Source organism: Leucoraja erinacea, chromosome 26 (assembly GCF_028641065.1).
Source record: "Leucoraja erinacea ecotype New England chromosome 26, Leri_hhj_1, whole genome shotgun sequence".
Taxonomy (NCBI): domain Eukaryota; kingdom Metazoa; phylum Chordata; class Chondrichthyes; order Rajiformes; family Rajidae; genus Leucoraja; species Leucoraja erinaceus.
Window position 1 is genome coordinate 26,380,426 of NC_073402.1, and position 17,598 is coordinate 26,398,023.

Sequence of the window (17,598 nt, forward strand, 5' to 3'; positions counted from 1 at the left end):
GTTACATCAATAATCATATAAATCCATAGTACCGGCCACACAGTGTGTCCCAGTTATACTGAATGAATGAATAAGTTTATTGGCCAAGTACATACACATACAAGGAATTTGCCTTGGTGCTCAAACAAGAGGACATGACTTCAGAATTAAGGGACAGAAGATTAGGGGTAACATGAGGGGGAACTTCTTTACTCAGAGAGTGGTAGCGGTGTGGAATGAGCTTCCAGTGGAAGTGGTGGAGGCAGGTTCGTTGGTAGCATTTAAAAATAAATTGGATAGGCATATGGATGAGAAGGGAATGGAGGGCACGGACTTGTAGGGCCGAGATGGCCTATTTCCGTGCTGTAATGGTTATATATGGTTATATGCTCCGCTCCACACAAGTAACAACACGGCAGGCAGTAAACCGTTAAGAATAAAACATAAAACATAACAAAATAAACCATGACGTTCCCAACATCGTCAATGCACCAGAGGTCTTGCCTTCCCCAGTAATGTCAACAGACCTGGCACGACACCAGTCAGTATAATTGTACTAACTTAATTATATAACTGTGTTCACGTTAATATGTGGATTAGTGAGCATCTGTATACCAAAAGACAATTCAAGAGTAAAACACCAGCTGTACAAAGGCAAAAAACTACCAGACAAGGTAGACACAAAATGCTGGAGTAACTCAGCGGGTGAGGCGGCATCTCTGGAAGGAAGGAATGGGTGACGTTTCGGGTCGAGACCCTTCATCAAAACATCGTGCCTGCCTTCTCCCCATATCCCTTGACTCCATTAGCCCGTAGAGCTCTATCTAACTCTCTCTTAAATCCATCCAGTGACTTGGCCTCCACTGCCCTCTGTGGCAGGGAATTCCATAAATTCACAACTCTCTGGATGAAAAACTTTTTTCTCACCTCAGTCTTAAATGACCTCCCTTTTATTCGAAGACTGTGGCCCCTGGTTCTGGACTCGCCCAACATTGGGAACATTTTTCCTGCATCTAGCTTGTCCAGTCCTTTTATAATTTTATATGTTTCTATAGGATGCCCCCTCATCCTTCTAAACTCCAGTGAATATAAGCCTAGTCTTGTCAATCTTTCCTCATATGACAGTCCCGCCATCCCAGGGATTCAGACTTCTTCAGACCCTTCTTCAGACTTCTTCAGTCTCGGCCCAAAACGTCGCCCATTCCTTCTCTCCAGGGATGCTGCCTCACCCGCTGAGTTACTCCAGCACTTTGTGTCTACCTTCGATTTTAACCAGCATCTGCAGTTCTTTCTGACACACTAACAGAAAATGCCAGACCAAAGACCATAGTTCCAAGCAGACACTAGTTCCAAATGAGGAGCACAACAACAGATGAAGAAGTGGCCTCCAAGTCTGACATCCTTACCACAACCAGAGACCAAAAAAATCATTGCTTAAGCATCAATTCACAACGTATTTACCTTGTGGTTTATCCGGTTATTGACACAGATTAATTCCTTTTTTTTCTTGCATGTATGTGTTCCTTAACATTAACTCAGATTTCCCAATTTATCTGCAAATACAAAAATAAAACATATAAATAAATGTTTCAAGGTTGTCAACAGTGGAATACAATACCTATTTTTATTTCTGGTTCTGCTCCAAATACTTTAGGCTTTAGGCTTTAGAGATACAGCACGGAAACAGGCCCTTTGTCCCACTGAGTCCGCACTGACCAGCGATCACCCCACTAACTCTATCCCACACACTAGGGACAAGTTACAATTTTTTACTGAAGCCAAGCCAAGTAGGTCTTTGGAGTGTGGACAGAAACCAGGAGCCCCGGAGAAAACCCACGCGGTCCCAGTGAGAACGTGCAAACTCCGTACAGGCAGCACCCGTAGACAGGATCGAACCCAGGCCTCTGTAGGGCAGCAACTCTACTGCTGCACCACCTTGCCGCCACTGAATAGCTGATATTTACTGAAAAACTAAATTGTTCAGAAAGCCGCAACATCTGTGAGAAACGACCCCTTTCAGAAGGAAGATAGACACAAAATGCTGCAGTAACTCAGCGGGACAGGTAGTCAACCCCTTTTAGAAGTTCCTTTCTCCACTATTTCAATATATTTATTATAAGTCTCACCAGAGTAAATTTCACCTTGTTACTCACATAATTACAGCTCAACTTTCCTCTCTTTATTGCCTTGGAATTTCTACAGGTTTTACTTTAGTTTAGAGATACAGAGCGCAGACAGGCCCTTCGCACCACCGGTTCCACACCGACCAGCAGTCCCCGCACATTAACACATCCTACACCCACTAGGGACAATTCTTACATTTACCAAGCCAATTATTAAGCTACAAACCTGTACGTCTTTGGAGTGTGGGAGGAAACTGAAGATCTTGGAGAAAACCCACTCAGGTCACAGGGAGAACGTACAAACTCCGTACAGACAGCACCCGTAGTCGGGATCGAACCTGGGTCTCTGGCGCTGGATTCGCTATACGGCAGCAACTCTACTGCTGCGCCACCGTGACCTGCCCTCATTGTGGGCTGCGAGCATGGCCAGGATCATGTGAAGGTTGCAATCTCCCACCCCACTCTATCTAACAGAGTTTAAGAAAGAATTGCAGATGCTTGAAAAATCGAAGGTAGACAAAAATGCTGGGGAAACTCAGCGGGTAAAGGCAGCATCTATGGAGCTGACTTCAGGATCTGAAGGAATCATTGACTTCCAGGCCTTCCCTCATACTGCACTGCGCCCATCAGAGCATCAGAGCCATCAGAGACGGGCATCAGAGACACGGTTCGATCCTGACCACGGGTGCTGTCTGCACAGAGTTTGTCCAATCTCCATCTGCGGGTGGTGAATCTGTGGAATTCTTTGCCACAGAAGGCTGTGGAGGCCAAGTCAGTGGATATTCCCTGCAGATCGATGTACTTATCAGAAGTTTCTTAAAAGCCACTATTGTACCTGCCTCCACCAACACTCCACTGCATTCCAGGCACTCGTCATCATCTATGTAAAAAATAACATCCACTTGAAACCTTGCCTCTCTCGCCTTCAAGCTCTGTCCTTTAGTATTTGATATATTCATCCCAGGAAATAGATTCTGGCTGTCAACTCTATCTATGCCTCTCATTATTTTATACAATTCCATCAGGTCTCCCAGTAATCTCTGGCATTCCAGAGAAAACCATCCAAGTTTGTCCAACCTCTCCCTGTAGTATCCAGGTATCATTCTGATGAACCTCCCCTGCACCTTTTCCAAAGCCTCGACAGCCTACCTGTCGTGGAGTGACCAGAATGCCACATAATACCCCAACTCCAAATACATAGATCGACAGGGAATAGACAATAGACAATAGGTGCAGGAGGAGGCCATTTGGCCCTTGGAGCCAGCACCGCCATTCAATGTGACCATGGTTGATCATCCCCAATCAGTACCCCGTTCCTGCCTTCTCCCCATATCCACTGACTCCGCTGTTTTTAAGACCCCTATCTGGCTCTCTCTTGAAAGCATCCAGAGCACCTGCCTCCACCGCCCTCTGAGGCAGAGAATGGAGGAATATGGCTTACGAGCAGGATTGTTCCTGGCATCATGATTCAATTTGAACACAGACATTGTGCGCTGTGGGATTCATTGCCACGGAAGACTGTGGAGGCCATGTCAATGGATATTTTTAAGGCAGAGATAGATAGATTCGTTATTAATACGGGTGTCAGGGGTTGTGGGGAGAAGGCAGGAGAATGAGGCTAAGAGGGAAAGATAGGTCAGTCATGATTGAATGGCGGAGTAGACTTGATTGGCGGAATGGCCTAATTCTGCTCCTGTAACTTATGAACTTTTGAGGCAGATGTCGGTGTCAGCGCTCAGTAACTCATCAAATGATCCACTGCAAGCGGTCCATGGTACTAGATGCTCGACAATGCCTCCCAATACTCCGAGCTTTCATACGGATCAAAAGACAGCTTACCTACACTACAACAATGGCAGTCTGCGAAACATCGCCTGATGGAGATGGTGGGTGAGGTTAGTGTGTAAAAAAAAAAAAATCAAAAAAAAATCCTTGTTCTATATTTTTCTTCCGCCTCTCTCCTTTCTCATTTAGGATACTGGTTCTGGGTTTCATGGAGGAAAGGGAAAGAGAGAGAGAGAGAGAAAAGAAAAAATAATTTGTGCACATTCGGCCGACGATATGTCTCGAGCGCCAGGGAACGGAAGTGAGAAACCAAGAATGGCAGTTTGCGCCGTCCGCTCACATCCCCGCCCCTGCGGCCCACGCAAGGCAGAATCTGTGGGCGGCAATCTAAATTTAGACACCCAGTGCAATATTTAGCCTTTTTCGGAATGACAAAGAAAACCCCAGGATGTGGTTTGGTGCAGGAAGTGGACGCGTTCAGCGATGACGTCCTCGTGCCGCCAAGAAGCAAGCGTGTGTGTGCGGTAACGATCCACGTCTTTTAAGACTTGTGTCTTGTGTGATCTTTTTTATTGTACCGCTGCTGGCACGTTCATTTCACTGCACTTCATTGTGCATGTGACGAATAAATCTGACAATTGACAATAGATAGTAGACAATAGGTGCAGGAGTAGACCATTTGTCTGTCCCATTCAGTTACTCCACCATTTTGTGTATATCTTCTGACTGTCCTCATTTACTTCCAACTTGCCTTCCTTAGGTTAGTTTATAGGCACAGCGTGGAAACAGGCCCTTCGGCCCACCGACTCCGCACCGACCGGCGATCCCTGCACATTAACACAACCTCACACACACTAAGGACAATTTAACATTCACACCAAGCCAGTTACCCAACAAACCTGTACGTCTTTAGAGTTTGAGAGGGAATTGAAGTTCTCGGAGTAAACCCACGCAGGTCACGGGGAGAACGTGCCTACTGCATACAGCCCACACCCGTAGTCGGGATCGAACCCAAGTCTCTGGTGCTGCAAGTGCTGTAAGACAGCAACTCTTCCACTATGCCACCGTGACACCCCCAATTATTCCCTGCATTTCCATCACTTTAGTGAATTGGCTTCATTTTTCACAGCATATAATTCTCTCCTCATAATCAATAGATGGAAAATCTAATCATTTTTGCATTTTCATTCGCAATCTTTTTCCGTGCCAACCTAAAAGATCATTTTCCGTGTGGCTTTGTGTCTGATTTGGGCTTCAATAAACTTATTTTTGATGGAAAATAACCTCTGTGTCATCTTTGCAATAACTGCCTACTCTCCACCGAAACTAAGTTGATCAAGAGGCATCTTAACCGTGACTGAAATCGCACACACAGTGCCCAACGAGCTGAAATTAAAGAATCTAAATCTGATCTCTGCTTCAATGAATCATCATTATTTTTCCATGGGCAATTGCAACGCTTCAAGAACTTCAGGAAGACTTATCGGTAATTCAAAGTAAAATGCACAAGCTGGATGCTGCTGCAACCATGGGCGGGGTCAACTGGTCTGAGGTGTTTTTACTCCTCAAACAAGACACTAAACAGATTTATCGCTCTGCTGGGATCTAGCGGTGTCAAAATCAAGGCTATATTGTAACATTTATCAGGGGTGGCGCAGTGGTGCAGCCGGTAGAGCTACTGCCTCACGGAGTTGATTGTTACGGGCTTAGACACACTAGAGGCAGGAAACATGTACCCAAAGTTGGGGGAGACCAGAACCAGAGGCCACAGTTTAAGAATAAGGAGTAAGCCATTTAGAACGGAGACGAGGAAATACTTTTTCTCACAGAGTGGTGAGTCTGTGGAATTCTCTGCCTCAGGTGGAGGCAGGTTCTCTGGATGCTTTCAAGAGAGTGCTAGATAGGGCTCTTAAAAATAGCAGAGTCAGGGAATATGGGGAGAAGGCAGGAACGGGGGTACTGATTAGGGATGATCAGCCATGATCACATTGAATGGCGGTGCTGGCTCGAAGGGCCAAATGGCCTATTCCTGCACCTATTGTCCATTGTTTATTGAGTCAGAGGCTCCGGTTCGATCCAGACCTCGGGTGCTGTCTGTGTGGAGTTTGCACCTTCTCCCTGTGACTGAGTGGGTTTCCTCCGGGTGCCCTGGTTTCCTCCCGCATCCCAACCACGTGCTGGTTTGTAGGTTCATTAGCCTCGGTAAATTGCCGTGAGTTTGGTGGGAGTGGGAGTGGAAGTGGAATAACAAAGCACAGGTGATCGATGGTCGGCGTGGATTTGGTGGGCTGAAGGGCCTGTTTCCATGCTGTACCTCCTCAAATACTTTGGACTTTAAAGATTCAGCACGGAAACAGGCCCATTGGCCCACCAAGTCCATGCCGACCAGCGATCACCCGGTACACTTGCACTATCCTTCACACAAACGACAATTTAGATTTTTTTTTTTTAAAAACAAACCCAATTAACCTACAAACCTGTACTTCCTTGGAGTGTGGGAAGGAAACTGGAACGCCCAGAGAAAACCCATGCAGTTACAGGGAGAACGTACAAACTCCGTACAGACAGCACCCCTAGTCAGGATCGAGCCCAGGTATCTGGCGCTGTAAGGCAACAACTCTACCGCTGCGCCATCGTGCCGACCCAAATACATAGATATGTTTAAAAATGGTTTCATTTTGAATTATGAGGTTTGGCTGCACAAACTAGACGTGTATCTAGGATCAACAGATCATCTAAATGAGCTACATTTGCTCGAGTATATTACGAGATTAGGTATTTAGCGAGAATTTATAACCCAGGATGGGAGGGAGTCCAAATCAAGAGGCATTTGCGAGAGTCAGTGGCGATATCAGGAACCACTGCTGCACATAAAGGGCGGTGGAAACATGGTATCGTGTTCAGCACAGATATTGTGGGCCAAAGGGCCTCATTCTCCTGCCTTCTCCCCATAGCCTCTGTCACCATCCTTAGTGCTGAACTGTTCTGTGCTCTATGATCTCCTGAATGGTGAACATATTTGAAGGTGGGTAATAGGGAACTAAAGCTGACAGATTGGGCGGCACGGCAGCACAGCGGTAGAATTGCTACCTTACAGCACCAGGGACCCAGGTTCGATCCTGACTATAGGTGCTGTCTGTATAGAGTTTATACGTTCTCCCCACGACCTGGGTGGGTTTTCTCCGGGTCATCCGGTTTCCTCCCACACTCCAAAGACGTACAGATATGTAGGTTAATTGGCTTGTGCAAATGGTAATGGGCCCTGTCCCACTGTACGAGCTCATTCAAGAGCTCCCCCGAGTTAAAAAAAAAATCAAACTCTTGGAAGCACGTAGAATGTACGTCGCAGGTACATCGGATCTCGGGGACGTCTCTTAGCGGCTCGTAACGCTAACGGCAGGCACTCGGGAAACGCGGTAATCTCGGGAAGACACGTGAAGATTTTTCAACATATTGAAAAATGTCCATGAAAGCCCCGAATATCTACGAGCGGCCATTACCGTAAGTCTCCGAGTTCAAATCAGGGCAAACTCGGGAGAATGAATGAACTCGTACAGTCCGGCGGGGCCCTAGTGTGTGTAGGATAGTACTAGTGTACGGGGTGATTGCTGATCGGCGCGGACTCGGTGGGCCGAAGGGCCTGTTTCCGCGCTGCATCTTTGAACTTAACTAAACTAATAAGCAGAGAGCAATGCACTATCAAGACGAGACAGCAACATCCGTGATACTCAGAACTGGCTTTCTGTCAGAATGCAGACAAACGACAAGGTGTGAAACAGTAGCAGTGGGCAGTGGGTAAAATGGAGCATCAGCGTGCAGTTACTCGAACCTGCTTGAACCGCAAGTGGAACAACGCAGCCTCAGAGGCTCACACTTCACACAGGAAGTTGTCAGGGCATTAATTAAACTTGACTTATTCACAGACGGCAATGTGGCCACAAGAACCGCAATAGATGAAAAATATGGGAATCAACTCGCATCAAGGCAACTGCTGGAGAGTCACACCAAGGTGTATTGCTGATAGCACAGATGATTGCTACATATTTTAGCATGTTCTTTTAAAAAGGAGATGAGGAGAAATTTGTTTAGTCAGAGGGTGGTGAATCTGTGGAATTCGTTGCTACGGAGGGTTGCAGAGGCCCAGTCAGTGGATATTTTTAAGGCCGAGATAGATAGACTCTTGATTAGTACAGGTGTCAGAGGTTATGGGGAGAAGGCAGGAGAATGGGGTTAGGAGAGATCGATCAGCCATGAATGAATGGCGGAGTAGACCTGATGGGCCGAACGGCCTAATTCTACTCCTATCACTTATGACGATCTAGATATTCCCAATTGCGAAGATCGGAGCTCAAAATTCCGACTGCTACTCAAATGCAGTGCTGAGTGAGGGCTGTACTGTTTTAGAGATACAATGCAGAAACAGGCCCTTCGGCCCACCGAGTCTGTGCCGAACAGCGATCCCCGTACGCTAGCATTATGCGACACACTCAGAACAATTCATAATTTCCAGAGGCCAATTAATCTACCAGCCCGCACGTCTTTGGGACGTGGGAGCAAACCGGAGCACCAGGAGTAAGCACAGGGACACAGGGAGAACGTGAAAACTCCACACAGACAGACCGCACCCGAGGTCGGGATCAAACCCGGGTCTCTGGCGATGTGAGGCAGCACCTCTACCCATGCACCACCGTGCAAGTTCATAGGTTCTAGGCGCAGAACGAGGCCATTCGGCCCATCAAGTCGACTCCGCCATTCAATCATGGCTGATCAATCTTTCCCTCTCAACCCCATTCTCCTGCCTTCTCCCCGTCTTTACTAATCAAAAATCACCGGTTTAAAAACACCCGTTGACTTGGCCTCCACAGCCGCCTGTGGCAGCGAGTTCCAGAGATCCATCATCCTCTGGCTACGGAAATTCCTCCTCATCTCCATCTTGAAGGTGCGTCCTTTAATTCTCAGGCTGTGCCCTCTAGTTCTAGACTCCCCCAATAACCGGCAAAACATCCTCCCCACGTCCACTCTATCTAGGTCTTTTCTTCACAAAACAATAATCCATATTGCATCTTCTCCATCCCGGTATTCTATACAAGGTGTGCTGCAATCACACGACAGATTCCAGCAATTCCTCTCTTACTAGCAAGTCAAACTAGCAAGTTGGCAATGCTGCATTTTCTCCCTCCTTTCTCAAGGAGTTGAACGGCATTTGCTGCCCTCTCACCCAGGGGAACATTTTCGGAATCCATCGAACCGTGCTTTACATTCCACAAGGCAATATTTCTCACTGATCAGCTTTGTCGTGGACTATTTGACATTTTAATTTCACGAACAGAAAGACTTCTTGGAAGAAGACAGCTGAATGAATATTTATCCCCTGCTGAAGTACCCTGCCGATGCACACCAGATTGAGTTCTCCCTCAGTCCCATTCATTCTGCGACATACGCATCAACAGATGGCCACTTCCAATGTCAGTTTACAGGAAGGCATCAGATCATAAATTCAGTGAAGGTTAAACCATACCTGCAGCAATGGAGTGATATTAAGCCCAGGAAAATTAGTTTTATTTTCATGAGATATGTTTATCTGGTTCCTTGAGTAAAGAATATGGCTGAATGGTGGTTGGATTCTGTCGACTTTAGATACACAGCATGGAAACAGGCCCTTCGGCCCATCGAGTCCGCGCCGACCAGCAATCACCCCCACACACCAGCACTATCCTACTCACTGGCAAGAATTTACTTTTGTTTTTACTGAAGCCAATTAACCTACAAACCTGCACGTCTGTGGAATGTGGGGGGGGGGAAACTGGAGCACCCAGAGAAAACCCACGTGATCACAGGGAGAACGTGCAAACTCCGCACAGACAGCACCTGCAATCGGGATCCAACCCAGGTCTCTGCTCACAAGGAGAACGTACAGACTCCGTGCAGACAGCAACCCATGGTCAGGATCGAACCCGGGTCTCTGGCGCTGTGAGGCAGCAACTCTACCGCTGCGCCACCGTGCCGCCCCATTCACAGCGTACCAACAAATGACATGGTCTTGCTTCCCCATTTCCTTCGGTCATGTGTAAAAGAGGCAGTCAAATGCAGAAGCATCTGCACCCTCGTACAGACACACACACTTTCCTAATGAGTTCAACCTCACAAGATTAGCATTGGCTTCAAACTTTCTCTGCCCTCAAGACAGAAGAGAATTGCAATCTGCAGCTAGAAAACGTCGCAGTGTATGCTCAACACAAAGGCATCTAATTCACCTTCTGAGCATTTTCCAGCTATTTGGTTCAATTAGATTTGGTGACAAATTACTAACTTCTTCCCAACAACTCTCAGGGTCTTGAACACTACACAACACTAACCTCAGCTGTGAACTCTGTCCCATCTTTGATCGCACTGACAACTGCAGGGTTTTTTTTGGCACCAGCATTGGAGTTATTAATTTTGTTTAAATATTTTTTTGCTCATTATGCACTCTCTGTGTGTATTGCAAGTGTATTTACAAGCCTGTTATGCTGCTGTGAGTAAGAACCTCATTGTTCCATTGCTGGTACATCGACGGCAATTAAACCCTCTTAACTCTTGACCCAATCCAAAGGTTATTTTTGTGTGCAGCTTTCGCATGCAACATACCTAATCTTCTCTCGTGTGTCAGAAGGAACTGCAGGTGCTGGGCAGCATGGAGGCACAGCGGTAGAGTTCCTGCCTTACAGCGCTTACAGCAGCAGAGACCCGGGTTCGATCCCGGCCACGGGTCTCGTCTGCACAGAGTTTGTATCATCCCCGCATGAGCAGCGTAGGTTTTCTCCGAGATCTTCAGTTTCCTCCCACACTCCAAAGACGTACAGGTTTGTAGGTTAACTGGCTTGGTATAAATGTAAAATTGTCCCTAGTGTACGTAGGATAGTGTTAATGTGCGGGGATCGCTGGTCGGTGCGGAACCGGTGGGCCGAAGGGCCTGTTTCCACGCTGTATCACTAAACTAAGCGTAGAAGGAATGGGCGACGTTTCGGGTCGAGACCCTTCTCCAGGTCCTGACCTGAAACGTCACCCATTCCTTCTATCCAGAGATGCTGCCTGGCCCGCTGAATTACTCCAGCATTTTGTGTTTATCATGAGTTGTCTCTTGCCAGTGTGAGTCCCAACACAACACCTGCTCAGCGGCTTATTGCGGTGATTGACCTGAATGCTGTGTGTGTGTGTTGACCTGAATGTGTGTGTGTGTGTGTGTGTGTGTGTGTGTGTGTGTGTGTGTGCGTGTGTGTGTGTGTGTGTGTGTGTGTGTGTGTGTGTGTGTGTGTGTGTGTGTGTGTGTGTGTGTGTGTGTGTGTGTGTGTGTGTGTGTGTGTGTGTGTGTGTGTGTGTGTGTGTGTGTGTGTGTGTGTGTGTGTGTGTGTGTGTATGTGTGTGTGCGCGTGTGTGGTGTGTATGTGTGTGCGCGCGTGTGTGTTTTCACAGTTCATCTCTATTTGCTCCCGACAACATCGCCGGCAGTGGTCTGCAACGTCACTCCTTTCTCCGGGGACATCAGCCGCTTTGTGCAGCAGCGGTACATTATTGGTTTTCCTGGCTGATCTCTCTTGGAATCAGTTCACGAGATGTGGCACCATTGTGACAAGTTCAAGGTATCTCGCCGGCCTCCCGTCCCTTTTGTAACAACCACAACCAACTTGACCGTTTGTTAGGACAACCTGTCACGAGGACAAACAGCGCATTACACAATCAAACAGCAAGACAGCACAACCATTAGGAATCTGACACAGAAGTTGGACATGTGTGAAATACATCACAATGTTCCTGACTGCTCATCACTGAGGTTGACTCGCGGTTTATGTCTGCAGATGGCAGGTGTAAGCCATGTCAGGTTTAGTTTATTGATGCAGCGTGGAAACAGGCCCTTCGGCCCACCCAATCCGTGCCAACCAACCATCACCCATACATTACACTTACAGTTTCGAGTTTAGATTATTGTCACGTGTATCGAGGTACAGTGAAAAGCTTTTGTTGCGTGCTAACCAGTCAGCGGAAAGACAATGCATTACAATCGATCCGTTTGCAGTTTATAGATATATGATAAGGAGATAACGTTGCGTGCAAGGTAAAGCCAGCAAAGACCAATCAAGGATAGTCTGAGGGTCACCAACTGCTGCTCTCTGGTTGTGGTGGGATGGTTCAGTTGCCTGATAACAGCTGGGGAGAAACTGTCTCTGAATCTGGAGGTGTGTGTGTTTTCACACTTCTATACCTTTTGCCTGATGGGAGAGGGGAGAAGAGAGAGTGGCCAGTGTGTGACTCGTCCTTGATAATGCTGCTGACCTTGAGAAGTGGGAGTGACATTAGTTCTATCCCACACACCACGGACAGTTTACAGAAACCCAATTAACCTACATACCTGAGATAGACACAAAGTAACTGGTGTAACTCAGCGGGTCAAGCAGCATCTCTGGGGACAACGGAGAGGTGACATTTCGAGCCGGGACCCTTGAGGGAGAGTCTATTACCAGAGGACAGCCTCAGAATAAAAGAACATACCTTAGAAAGAAGATGAGGAGGAATTTATTTAACCGGAGGGTTGTGAACCTGTGGAATTCAATGTTACAGACAGACGTGAAGGCCTCGTCTGGGTATTTTTAAAACGGAGATTGACGTGTTCTTGATTAGTGCGGGTGTCAAAGGTTACGGGGAGAAAGCAGGAAATGGGGTTGAGAGGGAAGAATAGATCAGTCATGATTGAATAGAGTAGACACACGATGGGCCGAATGGCCTATTTCTGCTCCTATGTGTTATGGTCTTATGACCCTTGTCCCTTGCATCTGACATCTAATGCCATCACAAAGCAGAAATACCCCTGGCCAAAACAATGTGAAACCCCCTTTCTAGATGCGATGGAAGATTATTTGGCCACTCACACTCACAGTGGCTGTGTGCTTTTTTGTTCAAATAAACTGTTAGAAAATGTTCTTTACGGAGACGTTTTACTTTTAATTCATTCTCAGGATATTGGCATCCACTAGCAAGAACTCCGTTTATTGCCAACTCATATTACTGGTGAACCCAGTAACCTGTCAAGGCAATTAGCAGTCAACCACTTTTCTGCATCTGTTACTGAGCTAACAGTGTTTCCCCGTGGCACTGAAGAAGCTGCTGGTCACTATTGTTGATGCTTGCTTCTTCCCAGATGTTTAGCTTGGTTTAACGCCGCAGTGTTGAAACAGGCCCTTCGGCCCACAGAGTTCACGCCGGCCATCGATCGCCCGTTCACACTAGTTCTACGTTATCTCACGCTATCATCCACCTCTTACACATACAAGGCAGCACAGCGGTAGAGTTGCTGCCTTCCTGCGCCAGAGACCCGGGTTCGATCCTGACTATGGGAGCTGTCTGCATGGAGTTTGTACCTTCTCCCCGTGACCTGTGTGTGGGTTTTCTCCGACATATTCAGTTTCCTCCAACACTCCAACGACAAAATTTACAATTTTTACCGAAGCCAATTAGCCTACAAATTGGAGTCTTTGGAGTCTGGAAGGAAACCGGAGCTCCTGGGGAAAACCCACGCAGGTCACGGGGAGAACGAACAAATTCCGTTCACGCAGCACCCGTAGTCAGGATCGAACCCGGGTCTCTGGTGCTGTAAGGTAGCAACTCTACCGCTGCGCCACCGTGCCGCTCAGGTCAGCTTCCCATCCCGTGTGACTGGCAGACTGGCATCGGGGAGCCATCAAGGATCCATGACACACCAAAGGTAGGCCTCCACATACTGAGCACAGATAGATCGGCCAAAATTGGTGTTGATAGAAGCAATCTCAACTTCCCTCAAGAAATACTGAAAAATTGAATAGTTATTGTCAAGACTGCAAAGTTCATAAGTACATGAGCACTAGGAGCAGAATTAGGCCATTCAGCCCATCATGTCTCTACTCTGCCATTAAACCATGGCTGATCTATCTCTCCTTCTTAACCCCATTCTCCTGCCTTCGCCCCATAACCCCTGACACCCGTACTGCATCTATGGAACGAAGGAAATAGGCAACGTTTTGGGCCAAAACCCTTCAGGAAGGAAATAGGTAACGTTTCGGGCCGAAACCCTTCCGGGTTTCGGCCCGAAACGTTGCCTATTTCCTTCGCTCCATAGATGCTGCTGCACCCGCTGAGTTTCTCCAGCATTGCTGTGTACCTAATATTCAAAGAAGTGTTGAGTGTGAAGGTAAAATGATGCTTTTGATGAACAACCAAACAGGAGGGCATTTTTCAGTAGCACCCACAACCCATAAACATACCCCTAATGTATCGTCAAAGAGCCCAAAGTCGTACTAATCAAGAATCTATCTCTGCCATAAAAATATCCATTGACTTCGCCTCAACAGCCTTCTGTGGCAATGAATTCCACCCTCGGACTAAAGAAATTCCTCCTCATCTCCTTCCTAAAGGAACGTCCTTTAATTCTGAGGCTGTGGCCTCTGGTCCTGGACTCTCCCACTAGTGGAAACATCCTCTCCACATCCACTCAATCCAGGTCTTTCACTATTTGGTTAGTTTCAATGAGGTTCGCCCCTCATCCTTTTAAACTCCAGCGAGTGCAGGCCCAGTGCCGTCAAACGCTGATTGGTGCCAAAGTTATTGTTATTGAAATATGAACCAGCAAGAGGGCTATATTTAATTTAATTTAATTTAATTATGTGGTCAGGGTCAAATATGCAGGAATGTTACATCCAATTCTTAAACCTCAAGTCTTCATTTTATCCCACACTTTACCCCCCTCTAATCATCTCCTCTTAAAACTACCACAAGTTTGCCACATGCACTGATATAGGATGAAAGAATGGATCGACTGGACTTATATTCACTGTCATTTAGAAGGATGAGAGGTTATCTTATAAAAAGACCTTAGGGTTAGTCTGAAGAAAGTTAGTCTGAGGGTGAACTGTTTTAAATATCTGGGAGTCCACATCTCTGAGGATATGACATGGTCATCACACGCCTCAGCACTGGCGAGTAAGGCAAGGCAGCGCCTTTACCACCTCAGGCAATTGAGGAAATTCAGAGTGTCTCCGAGGATCCTCCAGTGCTTCTACGCAGCGGCGGTGGAAAGCATCTTGTCCGGGAACATTACCATCTGGTTCGGGAATTGCTCTGCCAAGGACAAGAAGGCTCTGCAGAGAGTAGTGCGTTCGGCCGAACGCACTATGGGAACTTCACTCACCCCCCTGCAGGAACTATACAACAGGAGGTGCAACTCCAGAGCAAACAAAATCATGAGAGACCTCTTCCACCCCTGCAACGGACTGTTCCAGCCGCTACGGTCAGGCAAACGCCTCCGTTGCCACGCAGTGAGAACGGAGAGGTTGAGAAGGAGTTTCTTCCCAGAGGCAATCCGGACTGTAAACGCCTTTCTCACCAGGGACTAACTGTACAGAACGTTTTTTCCTTCTATTATTTATTATGTAAAATAATATGTGTGTTATGATTGTGTTTATAATTTGTTTGGTTGTTTTTTGTTGTTTTGCCAAAAGTCCGAGCATTGCCACTTTCATTTCACTGCACATCTCGTATGTGTATGTGACAAATAAACTTGACTTGACTTGACTTGACTTGAAGAAAGTCTGAAGAAGAGTTTCGGCCCGAAACGTTGCCTATTTCCTTCGCTCCATAGATGCTGCTGCACCCGTTGAGTTTCTCGAGCACTTTTGTCTACCTTCAATTTTCCAGCATCTGCAGTTCCTTCTTAGAAACATAGAAACCAGGTGCAGGAGTAGGCCATTCGGCCCTTTGGAGCCAGCACCGCCATTCAATATGATCATGGCTGATCATTCAAACTCAGTTCCCCGTTCCTGCTTTTTTCCCCCATATCCCATGATTCCGTTAGCCCTGAGACGTGGGCGAGAGACTGACAAACGGCAGTAATTCAGGATTCAATGAAGCGATGGGCCTCCTGGGAACAATTAAATACCGGTGGTCCTCTGTTTGATGTACAAGAGCATCTAATTGCCTTTCTCAACCCTGCAGTTGCATCGTTCATTAACTCCAATCTCTAATGTGAGCCCGATGGCAGTGGTCATTGACGTCAATTATAAGAGCTCCGCTGACAATATTCGTCGCTATTTCTGGCTATTTAATTAATTTCCTCAGAGCTCCCGGGGAGAAATCACCAGAGGGCACAGGGTTAAAAGTAAGGCGTGAGATGGTTTAGCGGGGGTTTACAGGAAGAGGTTTTTTTTAATTCAGTGCATGGATGGGCTTCGGAAGTCACTGCTCGAGAAGTCAGCAAAGGCAAGAGATTCTCGCGGCACGTGAGAGATATTTGGACAAGCTGTTGAACCACAAAGGCATCATGGCAGGCTGGGAAATGGGGTACTTGCTGGCCAGTATGGACAAGGTGGGCCGAAGGGCCTGATTCTGTGCAGCAAGTGTAACGACTCCAGGGCTACATTGCTCACCCATCATTCCTTCTACAACTAACTCAAGTCAGAGTAACATAGAAACATAGAAAATAGGTGCAGGAGTAGGCCATTCGGCCCTTCGAGCCTGCACCGCCATTCAATATGATCATGGCTGATCATCCAACTCAGTATCCTGTACCTGCCTTCTCTCCATACCCCCTGACCCCTTTAGCCACAAGGGCCACATCCAACTCCCTCTTAAATATAGCCAATGAACTGGCCTCAACTACCTTCTGTGGCAGAGAATTCCAGAGATTCACCACTCTCTGTGTGAAAATTTTTTTTTCTAATCTCGGTCCTAAAAGATTTACCCTTTAACCTTAAACTGTGACCCCTTGTCCTGGACTTCCCCAACATCGGGAACAATCTTCCTGCATCTAGCCTGTCCAACCCTGTAAGAATTTTGTAAGTTTCTATAAGATCATGGACGAGTCTTAATGGCCTAAAATAGGTACAAGGTGAGGGGAGGAGGATCACTTATTACTAATGGCTAGACAAATAAGTTGGTGTCATGTTCCATTGGTAATAAATGTGGATAACGCCAAATCGCGGGCGTTTCGATCGCCCCGACGCCCCGCTGGCTACAGGAGCTTCGATCACCTCGCGGGAGAATGAAGAAGAGGAAGATTGGGCTTTTTTGCCTTCCATCACAGTGAGGAATGTGGGGAATCCACTGTGGTGGATGTTTATTTTAGCTTTTATGTAATTGTGTGGCTTGTTTTATTTTTCATATGGATGTGTGGTCATTCGCATATCACTGTACCTTAATTTGTATAAAAGACTTATGAAACCTTTGAAACCATTAAATCTGCAGTTCATTGTGTCTCTGTCAAGCCTCTATTGGGACTTGGGCAATAAATATTGAACTGACGGATAATAATATGCGAGCTGCCTGCTGACTGCTGCTACGAATTAAACCCTTCATGCTTCCCCTGTGCAGATCTGATAAGAGTGTGTGATATGTTTTGCATTTCAGGAAGGCATTTAAAAATAGCCCGTCGGAAATGGTCTATGGCTGGGGATCAGCCACAGGTAAGATTGAACGCCCACCAGTTATTGAGTATAAACAGGAAACTGGTTCGCAGACAGTGAGTAAAAATAGAGCGTACATACTCAGCTTGAAATTGACAGCGAAACACTGTGGCTTCGATCTTCCGGCTGCACGACTTTTTTTTTTCCATTAACAAAGCCCGATTGAGTAAATGAGGGCGACGTCCATAAAGCAGCACATGGCCCAGAGCAGGAAACGCAATGTATTTGGTGCTATGTTAAAGATAATG

The 17,598-nt window shown here is 46.8% G+C and overlaps 1 protein-coding gene across 1 annotated transcript in view; it reads right to left on the reverse strand.

Moving 5' to 3' along the window:
• LOC129709863 (transcription factor HIVEP3) overlaps nucleotides 1-17,598 on the reverse strand; it is a 269,420-nt gene that overhangs the window by 177,726 nt on the left and 74,096 nt on the right. Inside the window, exon 3 of the mRNA XM_055656495.1 lies at nucleotides 1,441-1,532. The gene's annotated coding sequence lies outside the window, so the exon portion shown is untranslated. The remainder of the gene's footprint in view (nucleotides 1-1,440; nucleotides 1,533-17,598) is intronic.